Here is a 15974-nt window from a genome sequence, read left to right as displayed (position 1 = left end):
ACCCTGGGTGACAACCCCTTTGTCATTTAACAGTCAGTGTCTGTGATACTGAGATAAGTGCTTCTTGAGATGGTTTGGTTTACACCAAGGTACACACACCAATATAAGAAAACTTTAGCGATTTCCTCTCTCTCATGGCTCTATGGCATAGCACTCATAAACACTTGATTTATGTTTTGTAGTTTCCCAAATTGCATTCACCTATTGCTCTCACATTTTTGCTCTATTCTCTTGTTTTGTTATGGGAATGTTTGGGCAACTGGGTTAGCTGACTGCTTTAACAAACAAAGAAATGTATTTATTTCCCCAGTTCAGGAGGCTGTGAAGCACAAAGTGCTACAAGATCCAGTGTCTGGTGAGGATTCTTGGCTGTTTTCCTTGCTGTACTCAGGAGCAACAGGCTCCTTCTTAGAGCAAAAAATCCATGAAGAGAACTTGAAGCATCTTTGGAATAACACTCATAAGCTCCAAGGAATCAAATGAAGCATAAAGAGGCAGTGCTCCAAACTGAAAGTTGAGTCTTCTAGTGTTTAAATCCTTCCAAATATGGGCATTTGTTTTGAGCAACCTTGGCTCTAAGAAGGCTTTTATAACAGCTCTCTTACAAAATTACCATGACATTAATTAAATATAGTCTTGGGTTTGTAAATCTGAGAAAGCAGTAATTTTGAAGAACCAAAAAAGGCCATTCTTTTCTGGAAGAGCAAGGTCTTTTATGATTTTCTTTTCTTCTGTCTTGCTTCCGAACATACTCATTCATCCAGTACATGTTTTTCTAGCATAGACTGTGTGGTAGGCACTGCGCAAAGTGCCTCAGATAGTAGCAGACAGTCAGGGCAGGGGTCTAAATAAACAAGAAGAATGAAAAGCTGACTTGACCAGTGTTATAAAGAGATAAAGCAGACGCCTATGAGTTAAATACACTGAAAATCTAATAAAAATTTCATTTACTGTCTAATGACAATCGATGCTCTAATTCTGTGATCAGCAGTCTAAGTGCAGATTAGATTGTTGGCTATAATATCAGTTATCTCGTTGATGTCACTGGCAATTGTAGTATTACTTCAGTGTATCTAAAACATAGAGAGTATTTGTTTAAAAATGACTGTCAGTTCCTTTGCTGCTTAGTTTTAACTGTCAAGTTGAATCATCCTGGAAGAGGGTTTCAACTAAGGGGTTCTTTAGATCAGATTGGCCTCAAGACATGTCTGTGGGGGACTGTCTTGATTGTTAATTGAGGTGGGAAGAACCTCTGTAAATGTGGGAGGGACCGACCAGTGCATGAGCCAGACCCCGAACTGTGTCAAAGTGATGAAATCTGTCTGAGCAGCAACAGGAAAGAATATGATTATTCTCTCTTTGGGTTTACCTGCGGGTGAGGCATGACATGCTTCCTGAGTTCCTGCACTGACTTCCCTGAAATGATGGACTGTAACTTGGGATTGTAAACCAACTAAAGCCATTCCTCCCTTATGTCACTATTTGTCAGGGCACTGAAGGACAGAAACAGCAATGAAACTAGGACAGTGACCTAACCTATAATCTTTGGGAATATTAAATATCAAATGCATTTTTAAAATTTGGAGTTTAGAAAAGCACGCCGCTATGATTTCAAGAGACACCAGAACCAGATTCTTAGGAGAAAGTTCAAATTTGATTGATGGCCAGGGTCTAGAGAGTGCTTGGAAACCAGGTTGAAGTTCATGGTTTCAGCCTATTACAACAACTGGACAAGCAGGGTATTGTAGTCCCAGCAGGGAGTGGTTGAGGAGAGATATACCTGTGAGCAGAACAGAGGAGATCAAGATTCTATGGTACAGTAGAAACAGAACTCACCCGTGTGCACATGGGTGGTGTGCTCATATAGTCTGCTTGTACAAGAATGCTACATTCACCAGACAGGAAAATGCTCAGTTGTTTACTTGCTTATGTTCTACTAACACCTTACATTGGCTTATCTTAAAAAGGTAGTAATGTCAACCTATACGATTATTATGAGAATCAAATGTGACATGCAATAGATGGGAAGCACAATCAACATCTATAATAGCATTCCAGGTGTACATTTTATAAATGTGAACACTATTACCCTTAACACTTCCTGTAATCCCTTTGCTCACTGCTGATCTGGAACACCACTGTTGTATCATGTCCTTAACAAAGTTGATTTCGGATACTCCTCTGTAACCCCGGGTTACAACCTAAATGGTTGACACTGCTCTGGTTCTCAGAATGAAGCACTTGTTGATATTTCCTAGGAAGAGAGCATGTGCAGAATTGGGCAACACATGAGAGGTACCATAACCAACCTGGAATACAGCATGTGGTCTCTCAGGAAGTCCTAGATTTCCTTCTGAAAATCTGGCAGGTTGAACTCCACCCCAAGAACACTCCTTTATCCTTTCTAACATTTTGATTCTTCTTCATCAGCTTTCTGTGTGCTGTGTATTTACTGGCAAATTTAATCCATTTCATTTCAGCTTTTCTCCTACCAAATGTGTTGACATTCCTCACCTTAGCCCTTTGTCTGTAGCTGTAGGAGGACTCTGTGTTTAATGGCCTGTGTGGACTCCTAGGTTCTTTTGCAAAGATACACAACAGTCCCAGGAGAGTTTACATTGCTTTTTGGAAGGAATGCCTAAGAATACCTGGCTTGATACCTCAAAATGAGGGGAGGGTGAGGATTGGGACAGAAAGCACATGACCCACCACAACAGGATGGGTCATGGGCACCCTGCAGCTGGCATCCGCAGCTACCCTGCCTTGCTTCTATGAGTCTACACATGCTCCAACTGCACCAGCTCTGTCTCCTGGTCCACTCCATCATACTAGCTACAGCTCCGTGAATTTTTGCATCCTTTACAGCCGAGTTGCCCTGAGTGTCACGCATAGTCCTTTCCTATGAAAACTTAGCTCTCTCTTTTCATAATGTGCAAACAGGTGGAAAGTTCTATGTTGAAGAAGGTGACTTACTTTATGTTTAACAATTTTTGTTCTCTGTGGCTATAAAATTCATTTTTATTTAGTTAAATTGAAAAAGAGATGGTTCTGATAATGGTGATGGTGACCACTTCTGTTTAATTTTGCTGCTTTTGCATAATAGGCGTACTAGAAGTCAATCTCTTTCTAGAGCAGAACAATCTGCTTCTATAACAATGGTCACTAATTATCTACAGTTAGCCCCATTCATCAGAATAGTGAAATCATCTATAAACGTAGCACTTCTCCTCCAAACAGAATCATAAAAGCTGAAAACTTTGACAGAAAGACACCAGAACAAGAAAACAAAACAAAACACAGAATTATAGACCCACTTCATACTAGTAAGTGGAGAACTTTTAAAAATACTTTACACCATTACAAGCTGCCTGTCTTAACTACATGAGAATCGGTAACCCTGCAGGTTGCAAATATTCACCGGGCACATGCTTTACATCAGGCACTAGGATCTGAGCATAATTTGACAAGCAGAATTAAATCAGCGCTCCCTGAAAGAAGCTCATAGGCTGCTAGAGGGGACAGACATCACAAAAGCCGTCAAGCACACACTAAGTTAATCTTCATAAACTGTGGCAACTGTGGGCATTTATCACCATAGTTGGTTAAGAGTTTTCTTAGTTAAATCCACTGGCTCTTTCTCTAGAAGTGCTTCTATTTTTAATTTTGGAATTTCCTTTGAATCACACACCTCTAGGGCAGGTGTGAACATGGTCATTTTATTTGAGAGACATACCTGGAATGACAAATACACGGAGATGGTTGTCTTCCTATAAAAATGTTTCCGCATACAATACATTCCTTTGCATAGGATGTTTTGCCCACACCCTTTTCCCATGGTGTTTTTGGCCAAATGTTTATACAGCTGCTAAAAAGAAAAACTTGGGGAGGGAATGAAAATCAACATTTGAGACACAAAACAAAAGCAAAACCAAAAAATAGTTCAGGCACTCCTCTTTTGCTTCGATTTTTCCATCTTTCCATACAGAGAGAGAGAGAGAGAGAGAGAGAGAGAGAGAGAGAGCTTTGATTCACAAAGAGGATAAATGAGGAAAAATGTGAAGTTGAATTGTACAAGCAGGGATGATATTCAGTATAGTCAACGGGGGACGGATATGAACTGAAGCATGTGCCTTGAAGAAACTGACCTAAAGCTAATCCAACGTGCAGACACTGAATGGCCTTCCATGCAAATGGAAAGTTCTAGCAGGGCCTAGGTTTGAACTACGTGTCTTGAAGAAACAGACCTAAAGCCTATCCAGAATGGACACTGAATGGCCTTCTACTTGCTCCATGCAACTGGAAATTCCCGGCAGCACCCCTACCCCCAAATCTAGGCTTATCTCAGTACCCAATTTACAGAGATAAGAAATGTTGAAAAGCAGGAGAGGTTTCATTCAATATGGCCACATTAACAAAATGAACAAACAAAGAAGTCTAGTGACCCCAAGGCTTCCTTTGGGGAGTATCGATATGAGTTCAGGAATAAATAGAGGAAGAATTGGGTCAAGAGATACTTATACTTAAGCAGCCTGGTCTAGGTGTGTTGTTTCTCATTGTCTTACTTCTGGTTCTTCAAGGTATTCCCAAAGAATTCTTTACCATGCCATTGCTTGAGGGGGTCAATGCGGTTCTGAGGAGACAATCGCTTCTGTTCAAAGTGCGGTCTCACCATCATTGCACTGATGGGGGGGGGTGTTTGAGAGACTATTTTTCAGGCTTTTGCAGTTTCTGGATCCAAGGTAACCAGGTTTAATACAACAACTTATCTTTGTACTTTTAGCCACGTGGATGAGGCAGGCTGTTTTTGACTCTGCAGAGTTCAGCAGGTAACTCAGAGTAAAGGATACACACACACACACACACACACACACACACACACACACACACACAGATCCTGACAATGTGCTTCTGTTCTGTTAGTTATCTCATAGGCCCAATTGAGAGGCCAATGCTTCTTAACACAAGCAATGTCTAAATGTCTATTTCAAGTCTACCCTTCTTTTGGCCCTATTGTGTCACAGAATCCTGAAGTCTCATGCCTGATACATTTACCACAGACTCTTGCATCTGATAAAACACTTACTCTAGCTTTTGCCATCCTGTCCACTCCACAACTGTTCAGTGGATAAGGCACAAATAGTCCCTGACCTATAGAGTTGCTATAATAATAAAAAAGGAGGCAAAAAATGGTAATAAAATGTGATAGACAGATTGGGGATGAAGATGGACACATTTCAGATAAGCTGCAAGGTTGTTAGGAATGAAGGAATTAGTCTTATTTACATGTTAAGACATGACTTGTTAAAGATGGAATGTTAATGACAAAACACAGGATGAGAAATTTACTCGGAGGGCAGGGAGACATTTACATGGGCTTTTCCTAATCCCATAAGCCAACTCAGCTATGATACTATTGGGAGGTTTCATTTAAAGTTGGCCTAAATTTAAAAATACAAAAAAGCCCCTGAAACAGGGAATGTATTAAACTGTTGAGAGGTTCCTTGTTAGGAGAACATCGGGCAGTAGAACAAGGTGAGAACTTCATTGGTCCTTTTTTTCCAAGAGCTGTGTTGTTTGAGGTTTTATGATTAATATTTTACTATGAACACAAGGGGAGTCTTTTTCTGCTAAAGAGCTTTGGTCCTAGTGACTTTCAAGCCTTGATAAATGATTTAAAATTTCTGAACTTTTTCAGACTTTGAATGTCCTGTTCTTGTATGTTTGAAGGATATGTCTGAATCTCATGGGAAGAAATGAGGGCCAGAGGGAGCAGGGGTAACAGGAGTTGTTTGCTGATATGGCTCTTCAGTGTAGGAAGCTGAAAAGTTCTCTCTCTTTTTAAACTTTTGATAGAAAATTTATTTTCAAAGTGAAGATAGACTAGAAGTAGTATTTTAATTAATTCTTTCAAGTTTATCTCTTTTAATTCTCTAAAAATGGTTATAAGAAACACACTATTTAAAAACAATTAAAATGGGTGAGGTGGCACATGCCTTTAGTCCCAGCACTTGGGAGGCAGAGGCAGGTGGACCTCTGTGAGTTCGAGGCCAGCCTGGTCTATAAAGTGATTCCAAGACAGCCAAAGCTACACAGAGAAGCCCTGTCTCGAAATGTGTAGGTGCTATAATATATATATATATATATGTATGTATACATATATATAATGTATGTATGCATGTATGTATGCATGCATGTATGCATGTATGTATGTATGTATGTATATATATATATAATAAAATCTTGAAATTGTTATTATTCTCACCTGGCAGAAGATAAAAGATGTTCTTTTATCATAAAACACAAGGAATTTTAATGGCATCACATTTCAATTACTCTCTCAAGTAACTAGGCTGCTTTGCAAATGTAAGATTTCAATCCTCGGGCTTAGCAGAACCAGCTTTAGGACTGGCTCCATCTACCTGGCCCACTGGTGACAGCTAGTAAATGCAGTATTGGTTTTAACAATTCCTTTTTTTTTTTCAATGATTTTTGTGAATTTCACATCATGCACCCCAATCCTACTCATCTCCCTGTCCTTCACACTCATGCTTGGCCCTTGCACCATCCCCCAAAGAAAACCAACAAAACAAAAGAAAGTGTAGAAAACATCTGGTCCTGGAAGCTGTAGAGTTTCAGTGTGTCTCACATGGCCCTCAGCAGCGCACAGGCTGGGACTTCGCCATGGCCTCTGGTGGCAGGGCGGGCTAGTCACAACAGGCTCTTCTCCCCCTCGCCCCCCTCATGTCTCCAGTACCACCTCTCTTAGTGTCAAGGCTCAAACGGTCTCATTTCCCTTTCTTTTCTCTCTGTCACACACTTGCACATGGTAGTGGCTCCCATGGCTGGCCAGCCATGTGGCTGCTGGGCCCTGGCTGTCCTTATCCCACCAGTGCCGAGGAGTTCTTTTTATAACCTTCACTTTTATTATATATATGATAAAAATAAATATATATATGTACATATGTAATGTATATATATATACATATATATGTATATATATATATACACATATATATACTATACATATAATATGTACATATATACTTATATATGCGTGTATACACACACACACACATTTTTTTTGTCTGCAAGTATGTCTGTGCACCACACTGGTGCCAAGACATATCCAGGTCAGAAGAGGGCCTCCCCTAGGCCTAGAGTTACAGAGGCTGTGAGCCACTGTGTAGGTGCTGTAATGGAACCTGGTTGGGTTCACTGGAAGTGCATTCAGCGCTCTTATCCATGGAGCCATCTCTCTAGCCCAGTACAAAGACTTACTGCTGGGTCACAGATGGCGGCAATTGAATGTACTTAGTTTCACAGATCCATACACCGAGAAAGGTTACTTTTATGTCAGGACTATTTTAGCGTGATAGTGAGTTTTAAATGTGCAGCAGGCATCAAGATGAAGGTCCAGAGCTTGAGACAGACCTGTCCTCTGATGTGATCATCCTTAGTCCTTGTTCAGAACTGAAGACTCGGGTGCCTGAGCTATGCCAGTTACTTCTAAGTGGACTGACTCCCAGATAAGTGTGTATGCCTACTTCTTCATATGTGTTTATCTGTGTATATCTACAACTTGAAAGTCCAAAATTGGTGTTTCTGGGAAGTCAAGGTATCTTGAAGTCCTAGAGGGAGAATCCTTCCTTGTTTTTGTTTTGTTTTGTTTTCCTGGCTTCTAGAGATGCATTCTTCATGTTACTCCACCTTTAAAGACAAAGGTGTAACATTACCTCAAACTCTGCTTCCATCTTGTGCCTTCTTTTCTTTCTTGTGATGTCTCCCTTTGTCTCCTTCTTACAAAATACTTGTGGGCTAGCAATGAGGCTCACTAATTGTCTAACACATGTGAGACCCACATTTTATCTATACCCATAACACAGCCCACAAATATATAACTGCATTTAGAATCTAGCAAAAGAACCCAGAATTATCTCACGAGTTGAATCTTAATCATATTTGCAAAGTCTTCCCCCTAGAAAGTGACGTTCACAGAGCTATGACCTGTGTATGCTTGTGGAATATTATCCAGGACAGCACAAGTGTTGAGTAAAAGCTGGTCACAAAAAGAGAAAGGGTGAGGCCTGCACCTGAGATGGCTAGCAAAGGAGCTAGCTGTAAGAAAACCCTAAATCAAGGTTTACAGGCCAAGAGTGAGAACGGGCTTTGATCCTTGCTTCTTTAGCTATTGCCATTTCAAAGCACAAATAAACATTAAAAGTTCATAGCATTGCATATAAACGACAGATGACAACTGTGAGCTGTGTGGTTCTATCACATCAGAATCTTGCTATTGCCTCTTGAAATGGTGAGAAAGACAAAATGACATTGTATGTTCATGCAGCTTCTTGTGTCTGGTGCTTGTGCTATAAACACACATTACATATTTATTTATGTCCTGATTCAAATCAACTGTGAGAAATTAACTATCGCTTTGATGGTAATAAAAGCTCTGGGAATGAAGAAGATGATCTTCCAGTTCACCAGCATTTGACTGGCCACTGTGGGGAAAACCCACTTCTGTTTATTTGTTGGAAGTTGTTGGGTATTAGCCAATGTAGTACTGAAACCTGTAATTTAAAGAGTAGTTAAAGGTTTACAGTTGGTTTGTGTGTCAAAGATGTATCCTTCCTTCCTTCCTTCCTTCCTTCCTTCCTTCCTTCCTTCCTTCCTTCCTTCCTTCCTTCCTTCCCTCCTTCCTTCCTTTCCTTTCCTTTTTTTGAAACAGGGTTTCTCTGTGTAGCCCTGGCTGTCCTGGAACTCACTCTGTAAACCATGCTGCCTGCCTCAAACTCATGGGTCCATTTACCTCTGTCTCCCCTCCTGGGATTTAATCTTCCTCTGCTGACTTTTAGCCACCACTGACTGGCTAAAGATTTATTTTAGATGTAAAAAGAATAGTCATGTAGCTGGTTGCTCTTTTAAAAATGATAGCCATTTCTCTTTAAATATAATTATTTTCCTCTTTGTACAAATAATAGCTATTGAAGAGGATCTCCCAGTGCAGCTAATTAATCTTCCCTTTATTGATCTGGATCCCAGTTACATGGCTATTTAGAGTTTGTTATAATTCATCACGCTGTACTAATGGCACATGCACACCAATTGCTTTTTTTTTTTTTTTTTTTTTTTAGTAAAATTAGGAAATGCAGAGAAGCAAGAAAGAACACATAAAAAACAACACTAAGTTGTGGTTCCCTGAAATCATGTTGGGATGTTGCAATTTGCTTATTCTTATATTTTTGGAGGTGACCCTAGCCTTTAATGGCTGAGCTGTCTCTCCAGCCCTTACTTATTCTTTACCTGGTTGCTTGCATCTTTGTGATTGATAAAATGACTGTTTTTACACCAAAAGGAAGAACCTACATTGGCTGGGCCTGCAATGCATTATGACTAACAGAGTGTGGCAGTCATGATGCTGTGGGCATCAAGATCATATGTAACTTCAGTTACGAGGGATTTGCAATTCCCTTAGCTGGGACCGGACTCCTGTGAGGAGGGAAGCTCAAACAAAGCAAAGTGTGCACGGAGAGCCAGGTGCCATCATTGCCAGCTCCAGGTGTGTTCCCGGATGAGCACCAGCACCAATGGTCAGCAGCGTTTGTGTCCCATCTCAGCTATCACAGCTTCCACGGGATTATATCCCCAGCTGGAGGCACTGGACGCAGAAGTTCCTCCCAGTGAAATAGGCTCCAGGATCATCAGAGAGAGAGGAGAGAGTTTGTGTTTTTCAATCTATTATCCCACTTCAAAAGCATATAACTAGAGTAGAAATTCTCTGTGTGTTTATTGTCCTGTCAATTTCTGGTAAGTTTACCTCCATTTCATCTTCATTGGCACAGTATGGACGCTCTGTGGACTATATAATATTGTGGTCCAGCTCGAAGCTGGCCATGACATGGTGTAAACAAGAGACTGAAGAGAAACTGAGCTCAGTCATGCCGAGGCACCACGTAGGGTGAAAATGGTAAAACAAGGACCATCCCTGCCATGCTCTCAGCCTTGTACTACCAGACCAAAGGGTATTTCTCAGTCTGAGGCCACAAGGGCAATGAGGGCCACCACTGCCATACACTCAACTTTGTGCCTGTTAGTTCCATGCAAAGAGGAAGGTCACAGCAGAAAGGCTGGCTCTTCATGGGGTTAGGCCAGTAGGCATTTTCTGTTCACTCTGCTGGCAGTATACATGCATTAGACACAAACATTTTCTCTCTGAAGAATAACCCCAAATCCCAGAAAAGAGAGTCACAGTTTCTGTTGTAATCAGTAGGTCAGTCTCTAATGAGAGAAGGGAAGTGTTCAGAGTATGATCTGTGGAGGTGAGAGGAACCCAGTACAGAACTCAGGGTGGTGAAGTGAGTTGTTGGAATTTAGCTTTCATTAGTCTCACAAGGATGTGAATATCTGATTACTTACATGAGACCTTTTGAAATCGTCTTTAAAGAAAACGGAACATGTGTTTTAGCAAAAAAAATACCTCACAGACATCCCTATTCTAATGTGAGCTTGATTTCATCTTTGGCCCAGAAGAGAGCTTCACCATGCTCCTCATGCTAAAAAACAAAAGCCCTTTGATTTAAATTCATATTCAAATCTCAACACAGAGATGGATGTGTATGGGTCTGATGCCTAATCCTGGCTGTCCTCTTGACTGGATCTGGGATCAGCTAAGAGACTAGCCTCTACACATCTGTGATGCATTTTCTTGATTACTTTAACTAGATGGCCAAGACCAAACCTAAATGTGCATGGAACCTTCCAGGGGTGGCCTAGACATGCGGTCCCTGGAAGGGTGTTTTTGGCCTTCTTGCTTTCTCCTTGCATTGGCACCTTCTGCCATGTTCACACACTCTTTTGCCACAGATCCTGCCATTCTTCATTCACATCAGAACCCAGCTTCTTTGGACTTCCATTGTGGACTAAAGACTAGGGCCTCTCTAGGAACTCCCAGGTCTTCTGTGCTATGGTGGGTTAGGAAGGCCGTCAGCCTTGTAGACTGAGCAGCTACTGGGTTTGCAGCCACCTCGGTGTGAAGATAGCCATTGTTGGTGAACTGTACAGATTGTCACGCAGGACTAAGAGTCAGATTTCTGGTAGACAGACAGACAGAAAGACAGACAGATAGGAAAACGAGGCTTCTGGTAAATCAATATATTTTCACTTAAGCATTTGTCAACTTCCTGACTTTTCTCCCTCTCTGAGACAAAATTACTGATTCCCCTCCCTCTCTAAGACAAAGACTCAGTGGGATTCTTCCACAGAAAATAGGTTCAGTGTGACTCTCACATCTAGGAGACCGGGTATCAGGATGCTGTGATGAGAATCAATCAGCCTTCCTTTCTTTATCTGCGTTATTCAATTTTTAAATAGACCAAATCAGGGGAAGAAAGGAAACTCACTCCACCCCTAAGCATACAAAAAGTTTGGCTCTGCCAGACAGAGATCACACACACAGACATACACACACATCACTATTGTGATATCATCGTGTTTTTATGTTTTGAAAGTACCATACCAAAGCAATTTCTTATTCTGCTTGGGTTCATGTGAGTTAAACTGGTGGTCTGGCCTCATCATCCTGACACGTCTGCAGGCTGTGTCTGCCACTCTATGCATGCCGCCACTTGGCTCAGTCATCCAGTCTTAGTATGTGTGCTTAGACACTGCAAACACTTACCTGTCTAGAATAATGGGGAGAGCCATGTTTGGAGTGCTTCCTATAGGGTTTTTAAAGATGTAGGCAAGAGAAAAAATAAACAACAACAAAAAAACTCCCACAAACAAACAAACGAGATTCAGTTGTATTCCATTGTGAAGGGACACTAGCTGGCCAGAGCATGACAAACATGGCTGTCAGGCCTTGCCCTTCCCCTATTCTCTCTTCCTTGCTAAAACCCTTAGATTATATTTCTCAAGCTAGCCAGCAAGGTCTATTCCCTTATTTGGCCACTTCTTCCCCATGAGGCTGACTACTAAAGTCCAGTTATCAAAGTTTTGATGTTTAGCTGTCAAAAGCCCGCTTTTGGCTGCCCTAATTAGCATGCCCAATTAAAATTAAACAACTCATTCTAACTCAGGTTTCCTCTTTTACCTTTGTACACTGCCATTTGCCTATGAGCCATATCTGCCGCCTGTCTATACAGAGGCAGTAGTCCTTTGTCCTCCGGGACAGATATCCCTTTCCTCTATTGCTGTTCCCTTCCTTTTCTCCCTCATCCTCCATCTCCTCTCTTTGTTTTTAATTTACTGTTTTCTGTCCCTCTGGGGCAAATAAATCTTCCTTGTGCTGAGAACTTGATCTTGGGGCATCTTGAGCCAACTTGAGGTCTCGACACATTGTGTGTACTTTCACCAAAATGACTAAAGCTGGGATTCTATGTCTTTGGCTATTTTATAAAAAAAAATCACAATAATGAAGACATTTGAAGTTATAAGCTGGTTCATTTGCAGGTATGAATAGTTGTGCATGTATGTGTGTGAATCGAAACCAGCTTCACAAAATCATAGTTTTACTACATGTGACCTAAAATTTCTTATTGCTAACTGGGATTCCCAAAAAAGAGCTTCATTCACATTAAACATTCTAAAAGCTGATTGGCTTATTAGAACATTAATAATTGTGGAGAATTGGAATGTTATGGGTCAGAGACAACTTTAACTTCCTAAGTAGCCATTTGTTGCCCAACTCATAACAAACATTCCCGTGTTTGTTAGAGGAATGTGAGGTAAGTCCTTTGGGGATGTATGAGCACACCATACTTCCACCAACCACAAAGCTAAGAAATCATCTACTAGCATGCGTGGCCTATTGTAGAGATTTTTCCACTTTGCTGTAACTTGTAAGTCTGATGTTTCAATCATTGTATTTTAAAAGAATCTTGATTTAGAATTTTCTTTGTTTTGTTACTATAAAAACTTGAGAAGACTGTTACCATGATGAAACATTATATTTGGGGCAATCTAAACCGATGTTTCTGAGCTGTGGAGACTCACATTTGGCTCTAGAACAAACTCTTCTGTTTGAGGTGAAGGTTTGACTTTTTGCTTAGATCAACACACCTTGGCTATAGAGTTCCACTATTTGGTCAAGTACAGTCAAGGTCAAGGTATTGTTATGACTATAGTTTTAGATGTGATTCATATTTAAAGAAGTAGACTTGGAGCAAAAATCACCTTCTGTAAATAAATCGTAATAAATAATAATAAAAAAATCACCTTCTATCATGTTGACATGTCTGATCCCCTATGCTGAAGGATCCCTCAGCCGGGAAGGAACTCTTCTTGACATTGCCTTTGGACTCAAGACTAAAGCTAGAGCTTGACTTTGGCTAGCATTTATAACCCCCCATAATCACATAAGCCAGCTCCTTAAAATAAATGTCTTTCTCTTTTCCTTCGCATCCTGTTGCTTCATTTCCCCAGAGACTAAGGACCTACAAAAACCACACCCTAGTCTTTATTATTCAATGACAAGAAAAAAAATTCTGTTTCTGCCTGCCAATTTCAGGACCCACTAATAAGTGATGACTTTTACAAAGCTTTATTGTTACCTTGTTATTTATACAGAGGGCTCTCCCACAGGAGGAACACAGTTCAATGGTTCCTATTTAGATCTGCAGCATTATGGGGGCTATCATCAAAATTAACTTGGAAGCATTTTTATCACTTCTGAAAGCAATCTCAGACCTTTAGCTATCATACCCCAGTATCATGTGTTTCTCTGAGAAGCACTGGTTAGATGGCTCTCAATGTATGGTTCAGAGCTAGCCTCATTAGCATCTTTAGGGGAACTTATTCACAGTTTGAATTTCTACCTCAAACTATACCAGAGTGGGTCCCAGCTATGAGCTTTTAATAAGTAGGCTGTCCAGTAGATGACAATGAATGTCAGAGTTTGAGAACCACTAACATAAAGTACATTATGCGAAGTTCTCTGCACTCCATGTGATCTGAGGAAGAGGCAGGACATTCACTGGGTCCCACATCACACATGGGCTTTGTGGGAGGAGGTGAGGGAGGGAGGGTGGGATTGGGAGGGAATGAAGGAGGGGGCTATGGCTGGGATACAAAGTAAATAACATGTGATTTATATAAAAAATATTAAAAAATAAAGTTAAATTAAAAAAAAAGATTTCATCCACAAATTATTTCCAAAAGCCTATGCTTAAATTTCAGTTCAGCAAACAATTCTTAGTCAATTTGCAAACTACGAGATGAAAACAAAGCTCTTTCTAACAGAATAAAAGAGCAAGTGAGGGTTCCATTTCCCAGTTGTGTCCAGTGATGTAGACACTGAGACAGCTGAGGGCTAAGATTCACAAAAGCACCCCTGCTATCCAGGGCTTGGTGTCCAGTGTCTTGAGTAGCAGGTTGCTTTGGTCTCTACACACTCTAATGACAAGAGAAAAATTGGAGCACAAGGAGCCAAATTAAGAGGAATGTGTGAGGTGAGGCCCCAAATGTTTCACTGAACCCAAAGATCAGAGAAAAATGGAGTCAGGCTTCTTGAGAAGGGAAAGCCTTTCACAGCAGAAGCTGTCTCTTTCTCTGTCTCTATCCTTTCTGCTTCTTCACCTGTGCAGCGTTCCATTCCCACATGGGGGTGTCCTGTGTTTTCCCGTGCTCACACTGGTACTCTGAATACCAGGGTCTCCTTCAAAGGCCACCTAGAATGTTGCCTACCTTCCTGTCTGTACCCAATATCAATTGCTTTTTCCTAATGTGGCCATAATACAGGCCACTGATCAGCCCATAGATGAAAACCTATCATTTTAAAATTTATACATCTAACTATTTCCAAAAGAAGCACTAGATCTGGGTGTGGCAATGCCTGTCATCTTAGCATTTGAAGAGTTGAGAAGATCAAGAGTTGTAGACCAGTCTCAGCTACAGAATGAGTTTGAAGCCAGCCTGAGATGCAGGCTCAATACCTCCCCCCCCAACTAATAATAATAATAATATTAAAAACTTTAACAACAGGGGAAAACATCCCAACAAACCAAATAACAAAACAATAGCAAATATTAAGCATGAGAAGTGAAGGCTGAACTTAGTTTAGAAAGTATTCCTAGAAAAATATGTAACTCCAGATCCTCAGCCAGACAATTGTTTCTAGGAAGAAGAGCTTTGATAGTCAAGCCATGGATATCACAGGGACTCTGGGCATATATTACACACATCACACGTCATCGCACAGGGGCAGGACCTTGCCCTCCTATGTACAGGTTTATCCTGTATTTTTGTCTCCTGCCAGCTAGTGTGTGGTGTTGGATTAGCTGCAGCGTATTTCTGCACCCAAATTCACTCTCGCACAAGTTGTGCACTGCAGGTATGCATGGATTTTCCTTTACTTCTGTATTCACTTGGGTGAGCAGTATTGACCCAGGTGTTCCTTTCCCTGACGCTTGAAAGAGCAAGAAAATGTAGGCTCATCCTTGCTGTGGATAAGCATATATGGAATATTGCTTTCAGGAGTCAGCATGCTCCTCCTACTCACCGTTTTTTTTTCTACAAGATTTGTTCTACTTCCTCTCCCTCCCAGAAATTCAAATTCCAGCGAGGCATCTAAAAAGTTAGAAGCTGAACTGCGCCTTCCAGCAGACTTTACCATACACCACTGTGGTTCTTTATAAGCCTCATGTCTACTCACAAGTTAAGTATTCATAGTAAGCCATGTATTCAACCCTCTTTACATCTAGTAATTACTGAAAACTTCTGGTTGATGGATGTCCACGAAATGTTTGTTGTTGGTTGTGACTTAAGATGGTAGATATGTGCAGGGCTGGGGAGGTGGCTCAGGGGATCTATGTTGAGTTCCCATCACCCACATAGCAGTTAACAACTGTCTGTAATTTAAGTTCTAGGGAATCCAACATCCTTTCTGGCATGCGGCACACATAGCTATATGGAGGCAAAACACATAAAATAACAGATAAAGTGGTTTTTTAAAGGTATGCCCTCAAACCTAGTCTTAT

General features: G+C 40.9%; 1 protein-coding gene across 1 annotated transcript in view; it reads right to left on the bottom strand.

The window, feature by feature from the left end:
• Sntb1 (syntrophin beta 1) overlaps positions 1–15974 on the bottom strand; it is a 247406-nt gene that overhangs the window by 43836 nt on the left and 187596 nt on the right. The gene's annotated exons all lie outside the window — the stretch shown is intronic.

This window comes from Meriones unguiculatus, chromosome 8 (assembly GCF_030254825.1).
Source record: "Meriones unguiculatus strain TT.TT164.6M chromosome 8, Bangor_MerUng_6.1, whole genome shotgun sequence".
NCBI classification, from domain to species: domain Eukaryota; kingdom Metazoa; phylum Chordata; class Mammalia; order Rodentia; family Muridae; genus Meriones; species Meriones unguiculatus.
Note: the sequence above shows the minus strand (reverse complement) of the source record. Positions and strands in the feature narration are given on the sequence as shown.